Genomic DNA, 9,543 nt, shown 5'->3' with positions numbered 1-9,543 from the left:
ATACACGCGCATGGGCTTGCGTGTTGTTTACTATACGGTCGCCATGCCTACGAGCGGCTGTTTAGGATGTCTGGGTGGTTAGTAATGACACTCAGCTGTTTTTTGTATGATTTTTTTGGTGGTTTGTGTTAACGTATCAGAATTGTGGGTGGGTGTATTTAAGGCACTCTTGCTGTGATATATTTTATGCCTGTCTTGTGTGACTTGCTTCATGTGACCAAGGCCTCCTAGAGGGGCCAAAACATTATGTTTTTCTTAACAATTAAATGGTGATATTTGTAATCTCTTGTGCTGGCTGTCATTGTTTGGGATGTGGAGGATTGACACCGGATCCTGTCCTATAACACTGTCTATTATTTGGATTTATATTGGCCGTGCACAGAGTGGTTGTGATTGCTGGTGAATGCTAATGTTTTGTACATATATATATATATATATATATATATAAGAAATATAAAGGAATGATCAGCGCTCAGTTGTTCCACCAAAAGATAGGTTATGTTTTTACTGAGAATGTGTATATAGATTTCTGCACCTATCTGTGAGGTATATACAGGTGGGATGTATATGTTCCCTGTAAGCTTAATGGGTGTAGGTATTGAGCTGCTTGAACATGTACGATTCAGTGTACCCCTGACACTGACAGAAAAAATAAAATGCAAGCGAAAAATCGAAAGGAGTTCAGCGCTACAAACACGTAGGATATGAATACAATGTTACTATGTCAAATATAATGAATGTCTCTCAGGTGTGAAAGACAATTGTCCTATCTTTCCCACTGGTTCTACGTAAACTGATTTAGGACAAAGTCAGGTAGATATAAAAGTACAAATATTGTAGTGCAATGAATTGGTAATAATAAGTAGAAGTCAATGGCAACAATTGCAACAATGGTGCTGGGGGATAAGTAGTATACCCTTACCAGAGGGTACCTCAATCTTATGAGGTAATGTCAGCGCGTCTGTTTTAATTCTCTCCGGTCTGTCTTGGATTTTCCTCCTGTGTGTGAAGAGATCCAGGTCTTTACATTCGTGCCAACTTGTGTATGGTGCTTTCAATCTGGGAACTTCCTTGTCTTTTATATCACTGGCTTGGTGTCTCCTCGTAGTATGGTGGTTCAGTCTGGATCTTGGCTCTCACCGTATTTAATGGGATATAGCAAAGAAAAAGAAAGAGCACATAGCGTGATACTGTATAAATAAAAATTTATTACATTCAAGACAGGGATAAGAAATGCACTCACATTAAACAACCTCAATCCTTATGAGGTAAGTAAGGACGTGTAAATATATTTTTATACACCTTACACAGGTGTTGCTGTGGACTGGTATTTCTATGTGTTCGTGATGTTGCTGTGTAAACACCAATGGTACACTCTTTTTAAATGGTGTCTTTATAGGTTCCAAAAAAGTACCTATGCCAGGTATCTATAAAGTTCACTTGGTGGTAGTTTACACTTCACTCTGTGAGGACTGTTCAAGTTGAGAAAATAATGGTAGAATAGGATACTAGGAGTTAATGGGGCCTGCCGCTGATGGGATTACAGCAGCTGCAGTCTCAGCTATACAATAAAAAGACAATATAGAGACAGGGAGTCTATCCCTCAGAATTATGACACAAACCTATACTGTATTAGCACGGGTAACTGGAAGTGTTAACCAGAAATAATAAAAGGTATCAGTGCCTGCTATGGTCAGTTGGTTAAGGCAGCTGTTCCGTCAGGACCTTTCTGGAAAAGCAATATATAGGTAGGCAGGTCAGTGTTTGCCACTTCGATAGCCTAATCTGTGGCTTGGTGTGTATCGCAAAAGTTGTATAGCGCTGAATGTTTGCGTGTATAGGTAAGCGTAAAATGCAAGGTATTAGAACTCCAAATGGTGGTGTATATATTGTAGAGATACAGCACTCAAAACGTGCAGCTAGTAACGGTCAAGTGGACGAGCCGTATGGGTATCGTCAGGGACCGCTGAGAGTCACTGTGCAGATGTCAGCCGCTTCGGAAAAAGAACAAAGCCACACTCAAAAAATGAAATCCTTACGCGTTTCGAAGCGTGGAAAATGCTTCTTCGTCAGAGGAAGTTTGTGGCTTGTTTACAGAAGTGGCTGTGATTTAAAGGGCTTTGAGTGGGTTTCTTTGGGTCATATGCGTGTTCACATCCCTTGCAATTCAGGCGGTTACATTTGAAGAAACCTTTGCTTTTTACTGTTAGCCAATTTTCTCCAGACTTCTTTTTAATTTGGCTGGGGGCCAGCATTTGTTTAAAATTTAGATTTTTTCTAAAGATTATTTTTGGTGCTGGGCCTATGGCATTTTTCAAAAGTTTGTCCTGCTGTAAAATTGGCCAAAACTTTCTTAGGATCTTTTTAATTTCTGGAGCCGCTTCATTGTATGTTGTGATCAACGAGATCTTTTGTGGTTTATTAGTGTTGTTTTTTGTTTGGCCTTGTAATAAGTTTTTTCTTTCTAACTGTCTCACTTTTTTTCGGGAGTTCTCAATCAATTTTTTTGGATATTTCTTTTCAATAAATTTGGTTTTCAGGATGTCTGATTCTGTGTTGTAATCTTGAATTTTGGAGCAGTTCCTTCGCACTCTCTGGAACTGTCCGAACGGAATGTTATTTATCCATGGTCGGTAATGACCACTGTCGGCTCTGAGATAGCCGTTGCAGTCGGTTTCTTTGGTGTATAATTTTGTTAAGATCTCTTCATTTTCGTGGAATAACACTAGATCTAGATATTCTATACTTGCATCTGAAATTTTAGATGTAAATTTCAGATTATAAATATTTGTGTTGAGGTACTTGATGAATTCACTACTTGTTTTTTCGTCTCCTTCCCATATGACCACGATGTCATCAATGTACCTTCCCCACCATATCACATTGTGCTGGAAAGGGTTGTTGGTATAAATGTATGCTTTTTCCCATTCCTGTGTAAGGTGTATAAAAATATATTTACACGTCCTTACTTACCTCATAAGGATTGAGGTTGTTTAATGTGAGTGCATTTCTTATCCCTGTCTTGAATGTAATAAATTTTTATTTATACAGTATCACGCTATGTGCTCTTTCTTTTTCTTTGCTATATCCCATTAAATACGGTGAGAGCCAAGATCCAGACTGAACCACCATACTACGAGGAGACACCAAGCCAGTGATATAAAAGACAAGGAAGTTCCCAGATTGAAAGCACCATACACAAGTCGGCACGAATGTAAAGACCTGGATCTCTTCACACACAGGAGGAAAATCCAAGACAGACCGGAGAGAATTAAAACAGACGCGCTGACATTACCTCATAAGATTGAGGTACCCTCTGGTAAGGGTATACTACTTATCCCCCAGCACCATTGTTGCAATTGTTGCCATTGACTTCTACTTATTATTACCAATTCATTGCACTACAATATTTGTACTTTTATATCTACCTGACTTTGTCCTAAATCAGTTTACGTAGAACCAGTGGGAAAGATAGGACAATTGTCTTTCACACCTGAGAGACATTCATTATATTTGACATAGTAACATTGTATTCATATCCTACGTGTTTGTAGCGCTGAACTCCTTTTGATATTTCGCTTGCATTTTATATATATATGGATATAGAAAGAGAAGATCAAAACTAATGTATGGGCGCACAGCAATAACAAGCAATAACAATAATACTGGCTATGATATGATTGATTTGTACAAATGGATATGTATACAAAGTTCAAAAAGCAGTTTCATTAGTCGCCAGTCTTTTCTTTTTAAAATAGATCTCAGTATGAGGTAAGTATAATGTGCTTACCAGAGGGTACCTCAATCGTATGAGGTAAGTGATCAGCAGTTGTATAAGTAAAGATGATCCCCAGGCTCTTTCTGAAGTGGTATCCAAACGATTTCTTGTAGAGTGTCTTTGCAACAATGGAAATCCTGGACTCTCTTGGTATCTGTATAAGTAAAGATGATCCCCAGGCTCTTTCTGAAGAAGTATCTTAACGTTTTCCTGTAGATTGTCTTTGCAACTTTGTATACATATCCATTTGTACAAATCAATCATATCATAGCCAGTATTATTGTTATTGCTTGTTATTGCTGTGCGCCCATACATTCGTTTTGATCTTCTCTTTCTATATCCATTCAAAACAGTAACAAGGGTACACTGTATCAACTCATAGGCAGCACGCATACATCATACAGGATCAAGCTACCATCATATACCTTTGTATCATACAGTTATTCTTGCACTTTAAAATATTTACTATAACATTAGCACAGAATCCAAAATCAGTCCAACCAGATTTAGATACATCAGTTTTATAGACTTTACGCACATATAGGTGTTACAGTTTTAGCGCTGGTGCCCCTTCTATTTATCCATTATATATATATATTATTTAAGAATAGATAGAACATATTTATATTATCTAGAGAACACTGGAATTTCAAATATTCATATATTTTATGTCGGGTAAGCGCACTTAGTTAAACACTTAGTTAAACATGATCAGGTTTGCGCGCGAGTAATGATGTTAGTTTTTTTCCACTTTTCATGCTCTATTGAAATATGTGGGGGAATACGCTTTTTGCTCACAGAGGGTTACTGCTTGTGCAAAAATATTTTACTTTCAACTCGTAGTGAATTTAGCTTGCGAGTGGGAGGGATAAATTGCGCTCCACTCGTAATTTATCCCTAAATGCCCCCAGTCCTAATTTACTTACTTTTCATGCTTTTTCTTCTGTAATTACTAATATGTGGTGTGCTTTTATATTTTTATTTTTAAATTCTATAAAAAGTAATGCGATTTTATTGTTTCAAATCAAACCTGCCCTATGCAGGATTAGAAAATATATTATGATGTAATAACCAAATTTACCACTAGGTGGTGCTATGTGTTTTAATGTATTTTTGCACCCCATATATGCTGTTTAAATATAGGCCAAAGTTAAACATGACTAAGGTGTTTAATTTTTACTGATGGACCCATCTGAGTATTAGTAAAGATTCTTTTATACAATTTGTGTAATTAGAATTTTCATTTTTTGTTTTAGGAATTTGGCAAAATTAAAGTCTGTGCTTTGCATCTGAGGAGCTGTTTGTATCTTCCATAAATGTAGTAGTTTTTGCTTGGGATAAAAAATATAATGTGTTATTGGAGCCCTATGACAGACAATTTAAATGCTAGACCATAAACATATGACATGAAAAAGTTCTGGTGGAGTTTTATCTATTTAACCCCTTCGCTACCTGTAATTTCTGAAACAAACTTGCCCAAATTACTGGAGAATTTTTAGTATTTTTGCTATCACTCCGTTTAAACAGAAATAGAGCCGTTGTTATTTTGATTTATCTATGAAACCTTTAAACATAATTTTTTTGGCATAAAGAGAGCTTTCAGAGGATGACAGCTTCAACTAGCTATTTATTCACATATAGTGATGTCGCGAATAGTTTGCTGCGAACAAAGCATGTTCGCATTCGCCGCGGACGGCAAACATATGCAATGTTCGATCCGCCCCCTATTCGTCATCATTGAGTAAACTTTGACCCTGTACCTCACAGTCAGAAGACACATTCCAGCCAATCAGCAGCAGACCCTCCCTCCCAGACCCTCCCACCTCCTGGACAGCATCCATTTTAGATTCATTTGGAAGCTGCATTCTTAGTGAGAGGAGGGACAGTGTAGCTGCTGCTGATTTAATAGGGAAATTGATAGCTAGGCTAGTGTATTCAGTGTCCACTACAGTCCTGAAGGACTCATCTGATCTCTGCTGTAAGGACAGCACCCCAAAAAGCCCTTTTTAGGGCTAGAACATCAGTCTGCTTTTTTTTTTTCCCTGTGTAATCTAATTGCAGTTGCCTGCCTGCCAGCGTGTGTGTCAGACTCACAGCGTATACTGTGCCCACTTGCCCAGTGACACCACTCATATCTGGTGTAACAATAGTGTACATTTAAAAACAACAACACTTTTTTGACTGTGAAATAATAGCAGACAGCTGCCAGTACCCAAGATGGCCGCCAATAAGGCAGATGGGGAAGGTTACAGAGCTGTTTTGGGGGGGATCAGGGAGGTTGGGGGCTAAGGGGGGAATGCTACACCACAGCATATGTAAATATGCTAAAAAAATTAAATATTATTTTTTTAAAAACCTTTTATTTTAGTACTGGCAGACTTTCTGCCAGTACTTAAGATGGCGGGGACAATTGTGGGGTGGGGGAGGGAAGGGAGCTGTTTGGGAGGGATCAGGGGGTCTTATGTGTCAGGTGGGAGGCTGATCTCTACACTAAAGCTAAAATTAACCCTGCAAGCTCCCTACAAACTACCTAATTAACCCCTTCACTGCTAGCCATAATACACGTGTGATGCGCAGCAGCATTTCGCGGCCTTCTAATTACCAGAAAGCAACGCCAAAGTCATATATGTCTGCTATTTCTGAACAAAGGGGATCCCAGAGAAGCATTTACAACCATTTGTGCCATAATTGCACAAGCTGTTTGTAAATAATTTCAGTGAGAAACCTAAAATTGCCGAAAAAAATTAAGTTTTTTTTAAATTTGATCGCATTTGGCGGTGAAATGGTGGCATGAAATATACCAAAATGGGCCTAGATCAATACTTTGGGTTGTCTACTACACTACACTTAAGCTAAAATTAACTCTACAAGCTCCCTACATGCTCCCTAATTAACCCCTTCACTGCTGGGCATAAAACACGTGTGGTGCGCAGTGGCATTTAGCAGCCTTCTAATTACCAAAAAGCAACGCCAAAGTTATATAAGTCTGCTATTTCTGAACAAAGGGGATCCCAGAGAAGCATTTACAACCATTTATGCCATAATTGCATAAGTTGTTTGTAAATAATTTCTGTGAGAAACCTAAAGTTTGTGAAAAAGTGAACAATTTTTTTTTATTTGATCGCATTTGGCGGTGAAATGGTGGCATGAAATATACCAAAATGGGCCTAGATCAATACTTTGGGTTGTCTACTACACTAAAGCTAAAATTAACTCTACAAGCTGCCTACATGCTCCCTAATTAACCCCTTCACTGCTGGGCATAAAACACGTGTGGTGCGCAGTGGCATTTAGCAGCCTTCTAATTACAAAAAAGCAACGCCAAAGCCATATAAGTCTGCTGTAATGGCATGTCTGGCACACAGTGTTGGGGCAAGGGTCCATCTGACCACTGATACCTGGTCAGCAAAGCATGGTCAGGGCAGGTATATCACCTACACTGCGCACTGTGAAGCGGGCGTAACCCTTACACTACCTGATTGATACAACATCATACCTGATGTTTTAAAGCACGTTATTCCAAGCAATTTAGGAATGTTAGGTGATTTATGCCCTTTATGGATTAAAACCAGACTCTGCATCAACTATGTAATTTTCCATGGGAGTTTTGCCATGGATCCCCCTCCGGCATGCCACAGTCCAGGTGTTAGTCCCCTTGAAACAACTTTTCCATCACTATTGTGGCCAGAAAGAGTCCCTGTGGGTTTTAAAATTCGTCTGCCTATTGAAGTCTATGGCGGTTCGCCCGGTTAGCCCGTTCGCAAACTTTTGCGGAAGTTCACGTTCGCCGTTCACGAACCCAAATTTTTAGGTTCGCGACATCACTATTTCACATATTTTAGAAATTATTATGAGAGAAATGCAGACTGTCACACATAATGGCAGCAGCTATAGTACACTGTCAATATTACTTAGAAGCTTTCTGAAACTCAAACCTTTAAAAGGACAGTAAAGTCAAAATTAAAGTTATGTGATTCAGATACAGCATGCAATTTTAAACAACTTTCCAATACACTTCTATTGTCAAATTGGTTTTGTTTAGTGTAAACCTAGGTAGACTAATAGGAACTTAGAAGCATACACATGTCTATAGCACTTTATGGCAGCAGTGTTTGTAAATATGTATAACACTGCTATAAAAAATGTTGCAAATACTGCTGCCAAAGGACTTAAGAAATGTGCATGGTCCTGAGCCCACCTAGGATTACTCTTTAACAAAGAATATTAAGAGAGCTAAGGAATATTGGTAATTGAAGTAAATTGGAAAGTTATTTAAAATGTTGTGGTCAATCAAATCCTTTTAAAGGGACACTGAACCCAATTTTTTTCTTTTGTGTTTCAGATAGAGCATGCAATTTTAAGCAACTTTCAAATTTACTCCTATTATCAAATTTTCTTTGTTCTCTTGCTATCTTTATTTGAAAAAGAATCATCTAAGCTAAGGAGCCAGCCAATTTTTGGTTCAGAACCCCTGGACAGCATTTGTTTATTGGTGGGTGAATTTATCCACCAATCAGCAAGAACAACCCAGGTTGTTCACCAAAAATGGGCCGGCTTCTAAACTTACATTCTTGCTTTTCAAATAAAGATACCAAGAGAATGAAGAAAATGTGATAATAGGAGTAAATTAGAAAGTTGCTTAAAATTGCATGCTCTATCTGAATCACAAAAGAAAAAATTTGGGTTCAGTGTCCCTTTAAGTTTCATTTTGACTCTACTGTCCCTTTAACATCTCAAGCATGATGGTTCCCACATCACTATTGCTATTGATATTAACAGAGCTGCTGACTGTCTTGGATTGTGCGGAATTGTGATGGGTTGGGAGGTCTGGCTTGTTTCCTGCCCACAGCTTTTCACTGTCTCTCTTTAAAAGACTGCAACAAACTCCCCCTTGATCCCCCTTGACTCAGCCAGCCGCGCCCATATCAACTTCCCCCCACCCAAGACCCATATGAGGCTCCGCCTCTTCCACCACAGTACTGCCCACAATATGCAGGTTCCCAAACCTCCCCATCCCAGAAAGCCTCTGATAACAGTTGGGAGGTATGCACTATGCTATAGCTCTTTTTACTATCAATAGGGGCCTGCATAACACCTAGAACTGTGTAAACAGGGAATGTTTTTTATTGGGCTAGACCAAAGGTTAAAGGGACATGAAACCCAACATTTTCCTTTCATGATTCAGATAGACAATACAATTTTAAACAATTTTCCAATTTACTTCTATTATCTAATTTGCTTCATTATCTTGATATCCTTTGTTGAAAAGCATATCTTGATAGGCTCTGGAGCTTGGAGCTAGCTGCTGATTGGTAGCCAAACTTGCATACCCATTTTCATTGGCTTACAAATGTGTTCAGGTAGCTCCCAGGAATGCATTGCTACATCTTCAATAAAAGATACCAAGAGAACGAAGCAAAATTGATAACAGGAGTAAATTGGAAAGTTGTTTAAAAATGTATGTTCTATCTAAATCATGAAAGAAAAAAAATTGGGTTTCATGTCCCTTTAAAGGACACTAATTTTTTTTTTTTTCTCTGTTTCATTTAAAAGAATAAAGCTTAAAATATGTTACAGTTTTTTGTTTTTCCTGGAAACATCAATGTTCCTACCTTAAATAATTCTACAGCATTTTTCCTTTCAAGCTCTTTTTTATTGGCTGAAAGGGAATTAAATCAGTGCTGTATATAGTGTCGCCAGCTGTCCTCCACAAAAACACTGGTCACGCTGTGGGTTACTTGACATAGTTGGTAGGTGGGGTAACA

Source organism: Bombina bombina, chromosome 1, assembly GCF_027579735.1.
Source record: "Bombina bombina isolate aBomBom1 chromosome 1, aBomBom1.pri, whole genome shotgun sequence".
Taxonomy (NCBI): domain Eukaryota; kingdom Metazoa; phylum Chordata; class Amphibia; order Anura; family Bombinatoridae; genus Bombina; species Bombina bombina.
This window is presented reverse-complemented; position numbering follows the sequence as displayed.